The sequence below is a fragment of the Aplidium turbinatum genome, chromosome 3 (assembly GCF_918807975.1).
Source record: "Aplidium turbinatum chromosome 3, kaAplTurb1.1, whole genome shotgun sequence".
NCBI classification, from domain to species: domain Eukaryota; kingdom Metazoa; phylum Chordata; class Ascidiacea; order Aplousobranchia; family Polyclinidae; genus Aplidium; species Aplidium turbinatum.
Window position 1 is genome coordinate 4,670,691 of NC_137474.1, and position 11,454 is coordinate 4,682,144.

Below are 11,454 nucleotides of genomic sequence, written 5' to 3' on the forward strand. Positions count from 1 at the left end.
ATGCTGTGCGCGCTGAAGAATAATCAATACTTAAAGCTTCCTTCTTCTTAAACAAGGTATGAGGACAATACGTGTTAGGTAGGCCTAATTGGCGGAGACAAGAGGACTGGTGAAAAGGAGCCCTAATCCCGGTTTTCGGTAAGAGTCGGAGTCTGAAATTCTTGGCAATAACAGGAGCAGGAGTCTGATTTTGTGTTAGTCATGTAATGTTTCGCGCAATCCTTGGCGTCTCACTTTTTCGGACGAACTCTCATAGACAAGCAGATGAATTTATTCAATCTCAAACATGTACTCAGACAACATAAACTGGCAACGTAAACGCCCACATGGCTGCGGCACTAAAAAACGATTGACTTGCTATTTAAACGTTAAATACGCTTTCCTGACAGCGATGCGGCATTCTCCAACTCGAGTTTAAATAGCAAGTCAATCGTTTTTTAGTGCCGCAGCCATGTGGGCGTTTACGTTGATTTAACAGCGGCCAACCAAGAGGTCATGAAAAACGCGTAAGGCAAAATGCGAAACACAAGGTACAAACTTAAAAGGCAAGTTCTCAAATAAATTAAAAGTTTAAAGCACGTTTCCAATATTACATCTCCCTTTGTCTGAAGAAAAGAAAACTACTTAACGATACACAAACAGATTAAACTTATGAAGAGTGGTAGGCTACACTGCCAAATACACATGAAATAACGGTATTTCATCTAGGCTACTACACAATTTACTTTCCAAAAGCTTAGGTGAACAGCAAGTGTTAACTTATAGCACGTGCAGTGGCGTAACTACCCATTGGATCTTGTGGATAAATCTAGGGGCGGCACGTTGCTAGAGGGCGGCAAAATATGATAACGTTTTAAAGTTTCAACGAACAAAGACAGTCGCATTAATTTATTCTCAGAGAGACTTAAACGACCTAAGTTAACACTGGTCTAAGTGAAGCCAAAAAATTAAACAAGTTATGCCTATAAACTAATTTGCAACTTTTTTTGGTTGTGCCTCACCATGTGGTATTTGCTACGGTTTAATGATAGGCTACTCATGCTGTTGAAGTAGGCCTAATGATAGAATGTCGGTTGTAAATTGTAAGCCATAGCATTGTTCAGTCAATTTAGCTTTGGTAGTTAAGTTCAGATTAGTTTTAAGTTTATTTCACTTTTGGGAGGAGACAGGAATGGACCGTGAGTTCATCGAGTCAACGGCCACCTTTACCATCTGTCTGTGGTGGATAGACGGGATTCCTCCATCTTCATGTGTGAAGATCGGCTAGGTTTGTGAAAGGTTTAAACTTTCAGGTCTGAAATAGATCACTTAGCTTAACTCAGCAAATTTGCAATTATGGTTATTGTTTTTAACTAATGTGCTGCAGATTCCAGAACAAGATTTAAGCTAAGCTGCAATTTTTTTATATTAATTTTTGCCTATGAAGAGACTAAAAGAAAGTGAAAATTTGTTTAGAAAGAAAAAGAAAGTTAGAGAAGAGGAACTAAAAAGAATGAAGGAGCCATTTTGAAGTTCGTAAAAATTGCCTCTGCTAAAAAAACAGAAGAGATTAGCACATTAAATCTCTACCTCAAGTTGAGACTGAAGAAGAAGTGTAGGCCTAGGCTACCTCGAGCAAAACAATAACAAACTGATCATTGAAAGAAGTCAGCCTGTGAATGAAACACCGTCAGATAAAGATAAAACAGATGCTATCTAGCCTATTATTCTCATAACGATGTCGCTACTTGGCCAGAAACATCAACTCATAACATGAGAGTTGAGATGATCAAATTAGGGCCCGAAAGGTTTCAAAATAAAGAAGGGCCATTCCAGCCAGCGATTCCAGTAATTAGAAAAGACAAAGAATCCTTCAATTGTCTGAGTAAGAAGTGGTTGTATTTTGAACTTTCAATAAAATTAAACAAAACTGCTTTAATTCTTCTGTTGTGTGGAATTTTAATCAGCTTTTACGACGGTGTCAAAGGGGGGTAGGGGCGGCGATCCGTGCAAAAATCTAAGGGCGGCGTATTGCGTTGTTACGCCACTGAGCACGTGTACTCTCGTTGTTAGCATTTCATTTAATTTAGACAAAGCACTTCTGCAGTTGATTCTGCTTTTACAGTGGAATTTAACTAAAAATGAATTTGTCTTTGAAGCGATGATTTCACCAAGATAAGGGGATTACATTGTTTTTCTGCAATCAAAACAATACATTATACTATAGGCCTACGCCGGTTAGCGCGTTGGGCTCGTAGTCGAGAGCCTGCATGTTCGACTCCAGCCACCCGCACTTGCTGTTGTTTCTCTGGGCAAGAAACTTTACGATAATTGCCTCTACCCAGTGATCGATTTCGAGTAATGGGTAGTACCAAATTTAAGTCATAAGTAGAGTAGACAACCGGAAACAGACATTGTCGTCGGCTGCAGCGTGGGTCAGGTGTATGTCGGAAGGCGTACACCGATGCATAGCGCTCAAGTCCGCTTTCCCGCAATGCAGGATAAAGATAAACAAACAAACAAACAAAACAAAAATAGCAAGTTAAAAGCTTTCAAAACAAACAACACAAAAGCAAATCAACTTTCATTTAACTTTTCATTTGCAGCAACATTAACTTCTTCCATCAGCAACAACGTTTTCATCAGCAGCAACTTTTTCATCAGCGGCAGCATTTTCATCAGCTGCAAGTTGCTGCATTTCTCTACATTTGACTGCGGGTGTAATGGGCTAGAGCTAGACGTTCGGTGATTAGTTTTCCAATTCCAACTATCACAAAAATTCGCAAATTCGAACGTTAACTCGACCATCCTCCTCCACTTTTTAAAATTTTCTGCAACATTTCCTTGTTGGAAGTACATTTCTGTCTTTGTTGCTTGCGTCGAATCCATCTGACACCATGTAATGTTTCACTTCTGACAACATGTAATGTTTCACTTCTGACACCATGTAATGTTTCGCGCAATCCTTGGCGTCTCACTTTTTCGGACGAACTCTCATAGACAAGCAGATAAATTTATTCAATCTCAAACATGTACTCAGACAACATAAACTGGCAACGTAAACGCCCACATAGCTGCGGCACTAAAAAACGATTGACTTGCTATTTAAACTCCAGTTGGAGAATAATAATAATAATGTTATGGTTTTATTTATTGTCGCTCTACAACAGCTAAGGTCTTTTAGCGACAGGGCTCATTTTTAATTTATATCAGGTTTACGATGTTATCACATTATTACCCGACTCATTCTCACTGCGCTATGCAGGATAGAACACAATCGGTACCGTTTTATAAGTCTTCGGTTTGACCCGACCTGGAATCGATCTCAGATCTACCAGCACCAGAGCCGAAGGCGAAACCACTCGGCCACTGAGCTGGTGGTCGAGTTGGAGAATGCCGCATCGCTGTCAGGAAAGCGTATTTAACAGCGGCCAATCAAGAGGTCATGAAAAACGCGTAAGGCAAAATGCGAAACACAAGGTACAAACTTAAAAGGCAAGTTCTCAAATAAATTAAAAGTTTAAAGCACGTTTCCAATATTACATGTAGCATGTATATGTTGCTGATAGCCTACTTTTAACGAGCAAATATTTACGCTGTTCTACTTTGCACAGTTGTTATTTTTGTGTAGACTAGGCTACTTCTAAGTTCTATGGTTTTATTTTCTAAGCCGTAATTGCTTCATTCACAGTACAAATAGGCTATGCTTTTCTTGACACAGAATAAAAAAGCCGTTAGAAATGAAAATCTACAAAAAACCTGGATTGTGGTTTAGCCTATGTTTTGCGTTTGGAGTCGGATTAGTCCGCCCCGATTGCTCAGTTGGTTAGCGCGTGACTTCTGGAACAAAGAAGCTTCAATATCAAGTGGTGCTGGTTCGACTTTCAGGGTGTGCGCTTGAGCAACGCACGTTAAGAACTGCTCTCCATTCAGCGGCACCTAGTGAATGGAATAATTCCCCGGTAACAACACTTCAACAATCGGCAACCTCACTCTGTCAATCTCGGTGACCGGGCTTGCGTCAGTGATTCAAAGCCTCTACTGTCTACAACAGGGGTTCCCAACCTGTGGTACGCGCAGGTTTTTCAGGTGGTACGCGGGTAGTTTCCTTTTTTTTTCACAAAAACCTGGATTCACACCTTTATATTTTGTTTATCTGGTTTTGTTTACAAAAAAAAATCATTCTTATTGTTGCGTAACTATTTCGTGTTGTTTCGTATCATTACGATCTTCAGAATACAGGTCACGTCCAGTGGCGTAGCCAAGGGGGGGTTTTGGAGGTTACAACCCCCCTTTGGCACGTGTGTGACGTCACGATATTGAGAATGATGCTTTCAGTCTACAAAAAATTTGCCTAATTTTAAACAAATCTGCATTAAAAGAGCGAGTTTTTCCAATACCAAACATCTCAGCCAGGAATTAGAAACAAGAAAACATAAAGACTTAGCTTTATTTCCGAAAAATGCCGAAGAAAACATGATTTTATCCTTTTGCTATGCCACCGGACAGTACCATTTTTCAGGAATATTCATACCCACATTTTTGTTGAAAATGCTCACAGAGTGCACCAAATTCAATGTAAGTTTTCAAAATTTTCTGCGGGAGGCCCCCCAGACCCCCCGCCGTTGGCTGTCGTCTTAGGCGAACCCCCCCCCCCCCTTTCAAAATTCCTGGCTACGCTACTGGTCATGTCATTTGTCAAAAGGAACACAGCAGTTGTTTTGAAAAGCCGTAGAACGCTGTGGGACAGTGGGCGTTAATTATCTCAAATGATAGCTCTTGATAGATATCATCAGTGTTGGGCGCGATAACTCATTTTTCAGTTAAGCGATAACGATAATCGATAAACGAAAAATACCTAAAGCGATAACGATAAACGATAAATCAAAAAAAAGTTAAGCGATAACGATAAACGATAAATTATCGCCGATAATGTCCGATAACGATAATTTTTTTTCTTGATTAGCGCTGCCCCATCCCATGCAGCACGAACTGTTTTCATCAACATGACGAAAAATCGAACATAATATACTGTAGTGTAAAGGGACAAAACTTTTTGTAAGTTATGCATAAATAGAATCGCAACAGCGGCAGTAGGTATTGAATCTTCAACATCTTGATCCAGAATCAAACCACTGAGGTAACTGCCGTACTCATAATTATACCTTCAGATACCAGTTGGATGCTTTTATCAATTGAGCTACACTGCCGCTACATGCAGTAGGCAAAATAATTGAATCAAATGAAAATACCATAAAAAATTTCAAACTTTGTATTTTGCTTTCTGCTTAAAGGGCTGTTTACAGCAAAGTCAGCAATAATTGAAAAGATTCCAAAAAACGCAAAATGCTTGAAAATTTATCAGTAATCTTAAGCGTTATTGGTAGTAAAAATGTGCATACTGTGAAATCCATCACGCTTGTCAAATTAGTGGTGTTTGTTTTAGAACAATAACATAATTATCGTAATTTACTGATAATTTCAGATAATTTTTTTTGTTTACTTTGTGAACACCATCATTAAAGCAATGGCAGAACGCAGAGTTGTTGAGATAAGAATTACAATATAGGCACTGTATTAGTGGGAATAAAAATATTTGATTGAGGTAGGCTATGTCGCATAGGTAAATGAGAAAGGTAATACTGTATTTAGCATAATTTTACCACGCAACTCGATGCGCCTATTGTCATGCAAAAACTACTACAAGATGCAAAAAATATGATGTCGGTCTGCATGTCAAATGCTTCAAGCAATATCATATTCTGCAATGAATTGTTTCAGTGATATTGTGTTACTTTGCTAATTTTCATCTTCATATTTTTTGAACTTTCATTTCAATAAATGCTCGATGACAATAATGACATGACAAAACATGAACAAGACATTTCCCATTTATCACTTTGAGCGATAAATAAAATATAATAACGCTTAAGCATTACGCGCATTAAGCATTACGCACAAGAAACTTGTGAAATTTGATAACGGATTTGCCTAGCGTCTTATAAATAGGACGGCTTTTTTCTCAAAAAGTACAAACACAATTAGGAAAAAAATAATTGTGATATGTTTTTTAGGTCATAATTATGCAATATTTAAATTTTCCGAAATTTTTTTTAAGTAGGCCTACTTTCACTTTCGGCACAAATGGGTTAACTTTTTAAGTTAAATGGCACTTACGCATTTGGTTATTATTTTTGGATTAAAGTTATATCGCCAAGCTAGAAAAAAATCGATCTTACAGTCTATAACCGATCTTGTGTTGTGTGTATGAATTTTGTCTTTTAAACTGAGTTTGTGGCGTGAGGTGGCGCGAAAGACCATGTTTCCGATGTAAACTCGTATTGCGACACTTTCACATACCACTTGCCAATTTCTTTCGCTTCGCTTCAAAGGAATCTGTACCGCCCGTGCGCTGACATTTTAATTGTAAAATTCACTCGCGATTGCAGCAAAACAACAAGAGACTTGTTGCATGCATTTCATTGCATTGCAATTTGCAACTCTAAAAATTATTGTGTTGTCAGGGCCGTCGCTGCAGGGGGGCGTGCCCCCTCCCCTGACAACGACCTGTGCACACACACTTCAGGCACTGAAGAACAACTAGTTTCAATTTTAGTTTCATTAACTGGGTGGCTAGTAAAAATATTACTTTTCATGGTCTTTCCACTTGTGTATTGATCGGAAATAAAATTTATCGGCGATTAATTATCGGCGATAATCAAATATTGCCTTTGGCGATAACGATAAACGATAACTGAAAAAATAATTAAGCGATAACGATAAACGATAAAAATTTATCGCCGATAATTATCGCCGATAAATTATCGCCGATAATGCCCATCACTGGATATCATCTACTGTTTTATCGCTTAAGCTACAAATAGCGTTGAATAATGCAAGTTATAAGCTAAAAATAGATCGGAATAAAATGTTCAATAACAGTTACAACAAATGTTAACCAATAAACTTTTGGCTCAGTATGGCCTCTTCATATTTAACGCAAGCTTCCTATGCTATTCCACAGCTACTGATTTCTCTTCCACGTGGGAAAGTGAGCAAAGGATTTTCAGTCATGAAACTCATAATAAACATCAAGTCAAAAAATCGAAACCGACTAAGTGCGCCAGGAAATGACTTTCGATGCGCTATTAGCAAATTTACACCGTTACACCGCGCATCGACCAATTGGTGGACACTGGACAGTAAACAAAAATCTCATTAGATTTAGTTGTGATGCTTTGGTGTTATTTTAGTAGGCCGATATTATACTTCAGAATAAAATATGATTCGATCAAATTAGTTGTTCTGCAACAAATGGTAGGCCTACGCTTGGCAGTACAGAGCGTCCAAGTGGTACGAGATCGTAAAAAGGTTGGGAACCCCTGCTCTACAAGTATGCGAAACTACCAGGATTAAGTTCTGCAAGAAGCTTTCCCAGTCCGAGGATAAAGATTCAATCATTCAATCAATCAGATTGGAGTCAATATTCCCAAAATATTTGGAGCAGGATTGAATTCGGAGTCGAAAAGGAGTCCAGAAAACATGACTCCGCAGATACATCTCTGGCGGAGCCTCGGAGGCTGCGTAGAATTTTCTCTAATGTAGCCTACTTTTGTTATTATAAAACGTTTAGGCTACTTGTTAAAAAAAAAACGCAAAAAGAAGGGTTATCTCATATTAGAAGATTATAGGCTAAGCTTAACATGTTACCTTTCCGCGGTAATTTCAATTAAAGTTGAGCTCACATATAATTAACATGTCGCGTTGTGTTGTAAATGATCAATAAAATTTCACAGCAAAAAACAGATAGCCCAACTCACGTCTTGCTTCACAAACAAAATAGGCATCAATCTAAAAAGAATAGCTTACTTTCAATTCAAATATGACATTAGATTACAGAGATTTTAAGAATTGGCTGCGGCTGGTTGAAAATTATATTGCGACAAAGGCAATATCATTTCAAGGACGAAGCGCATCAGCACTAAAAGATTTCAATTTATGTTTCTTATTCATTTTCTCCAGCTAAGAAGATTACAGCGCATCTTTTTCTTACGCAGGGTCATTGAAGGTTGTATGAACTAAAGGTCATTTATTGAACAACATAGAGATAATGCACTTGCCTCAGCACTCAACTTAGACAGTTCACAAAAGTCATTTTGGCAGAAAGTAAAAAAATTCTAGACTTACTTGTAAAAATAGTTCTCTTCCTGTAAATGTTGGCGGAGCAAAAAGTCCTGAAGCAATTGCTGAGATGTGGAAGCATCATTACAGCTCTTTGCTAAATTTCAGCAAAACCAACACTGAAAAAGAATTTGTTAACTCGTATATTTCATCTAGAGATAAATATTGATAAAGTGAATGTTATCTGAGATAAATATTATAATTTTTCAATATTTCGTTGCAACATGGGCACAATTGGTCACTTGCTTGTCAAACTGCCATTAAATCACGCTGCAGGTGCTGATAAAATTTAGCTGAACATCTTATTTATGCTGATTATTCTATTCGTTTTTATATTAGTGTACTTTTTAATGTGTTTTAGTCATGGCACTGTACCAAATTCTTGCTTGGACACTGTCTTAGTCCCAATTGTAAAGAATTTGAATGGCGCATGGCCACCTGAATGGCGACAGTCAAGATAACTATAGACCTATTGCTGTAGCCACAGTAATCTCAAAACTGTTTGAACGTTTTATTTTGAATCATCTACAGTGACAATCAATTTGGGTTCAAATCTGGTCATAGTAGGCTACTGACATGAGTGTTTTTTTTATTAAAACAAGCAGTGTCCTCTTATATCAGCCATGACACTCCTGTATGTTCTGTATTTTTGGATGCTTCAAAAGCCTTCGACAAAGTCAATCATTATTTATTGTTTAAAACGCTTATCACACGTAACGTGCCTATGTATTTTGTTCGTTTATTGGAATACTGGTATAGTAAACAAACCATGCAAGTGAGCTAGGTTGGGAGGTCAACTGTCCCGATCATTTACTGTGTCCAATGGAGTCAGACAAGGTGGGGTGTTAAGCCTCTATTCTTTTGCCGTATAAAATATATTGATCAGCTTTCTTATGAGCTCAATAAAACAAAAGTTGGTTGCTATGTCGGCAACTCTTGATTAAATCATATTATGTTTGCCTGGGTGTATTTATTGAAAGTTCTCTCTCAGATGAAAATGGTATTTCAAGGCAGGTATACGCTCTCAGTACTGCGCTGCGAATAATGCAAAATCTCATTTTGCTAAATGCTCACCCGCAGTAAAAAACATTGTATTTCACTCTTATTGTATGTCGTTTTACGCATCCCAGTGTGGAACAAGTTTAGCTCTTCCAGTATAAAACGATTACGTGTTGCTTACAATCATTCTTTCAGAATATTGCGCAATTTGCCTCGTTATGTCAGTGCTCGTGAATATCAAGTAATGAATAATATAACAACGTTTGATGCTTTATTGAGGAAAAAACAGGTTTTTATTTTTATGGGTCTATCAGGGGTGCACGCACCACTAATGTGCGCAAGGCATATTCCCAGTGGGAACGTGGATGCTGAATTATTACGTGGTAATAAAATAGAAGCTGAGCTACAAGTTGTTTAACCAAAATTTTCAATTGCAAGTGACCATCACTTTTCAGCCATTGTAGGAGGGTATGCGAGAACTGGTTAGCGTTTTCAAAGTGATGCCAAGGAGGAAAAAAGTTAAGAAACAATGGGTTACATTGATACAGTACCAAAGTAAAATCAATATAATGAATCGTAACAGACCCAATCCTTTCACAGATTTTATTTGCAACATTTTCTATTACAATAAAAAAATCCTAGTCGCATTCACAAATAACCTCACAGCAGCATCAGCTTGGTCAAGGTGACGTCCTGACCTTGACTACCGATAAGGGTACTCAGCAAGCGACTTGACATTCAGCCACCTTGCGATCAATAATTTCATATTAGAAACCCTTCAAAACATCATTCTCCAATCCAGAAAAGAACGACAAAAATACAATAATTAAGCGGGTTTTTTTTCTTTCTCGGTTGCACAGCACTTAGGCTATATTTAAGCCAAAACTATAGATTGCTACTTGCATTTGCGCGATTAAATTTGGGTTTGAATTTTATTGCAGTCATCATACAGCGCTTCTTTATTCACATACTGTCGAACTAACTATAGGCTAACATTAGCCCACAACTTTAATGGAAAAAGATGACGTGCTGAATTCACTAATTTAGGGTGATTCTTTCTTTTATTAAATCAGGCTGTGCATTCATTCAAGCATCGTTTATTGATTCTAAGTAAGCCATTACATGGAAAGTCTGTGACAAAGTTTTATCTTGGATTCGTATAATTCTATCATATTGTAAGGTTTACATTTATATCTGGTCTATAATGGCAACTTGAGCACTCTTAGTTATTCTTTTAGGTTTTCTAAAGTTAGGGAGATGTGGCACTTACGAACAGCGCATTATTTCTGAACACGTGTGAATATAAGGACTGAGATTTCTTCATCAATACGAGAAGAACATTATATTATGATTTACTTACCAATGTGGTGTGTAGGCTGGTTATATAATGAGGACAGTGCATATAGCATAGTGTTAGGATGGTGAAATATGTGATTGCTGAAAACATGCTTAAGTTTAGAGCGAAATGTGAGGCGTTTAAGACTGCTTTTCGAAATCCCAAGGAGGCTGATAAGTGACAAAGAAAGGGCTTGATGGTTGAACAGATCATGCGTAAGTTGGCGGTTGTGCGATTGCTAGAAATCTAACGAAGAGGATTCTCTATTAAGGTCTTTATATTTAAAATAATAGAAATCACAACTAGGCTCTTTTTAATGTGCTAGACCGCTAGAGTTAAATGTGATTATAATATGAAAGCTTCTACTGTTCGGGCCAAGCCCGAGTTCTACTGTCGCTATTGTGTTTTTACCTATTTCAGTCGCCTGGATAAAGTCAGTCGTTCTGAGTAACGAAACATCGAAAATAAAACTGGTTATTATTTTCAACCTCTTGAATCGTTTTGGACTTGCTAGTAGTTGTTTAGGGTCTGTTTTGGAAGGTGCTGATAAATATTTGAGAGCGTACTTTTTCTGAATTTTGTGAAAGTTTGAAAATTGTTGAAAAATGAGAAGAGCCGAAAGAGGTGAAGTGATGAGGAACGTGCAAGTTTCATTGCCTAATAGTAATAGATATGAATTACGTCTTTTCATAGTTTGACACTCTATAATATTGTGCTTCCTACTACACTCTAATTAGTGTCAAGTTTTGCTTCATTTGTTTGTTTATTTTGCTTTATATTAATTGTTGCCTTTTAAAAGGACACCGGCCACATGGCCAAATTTGTTTGGTTGTTTGTTACACTGTCAAAGGATATTGAACATCGTATAAAAGCAGCACATTGTGCCTATGGAAGACTTAACCATCGTGTTTTCAACAAACATGCTACATCTATCCGCACAAAATTTATGTTTCTCCGGG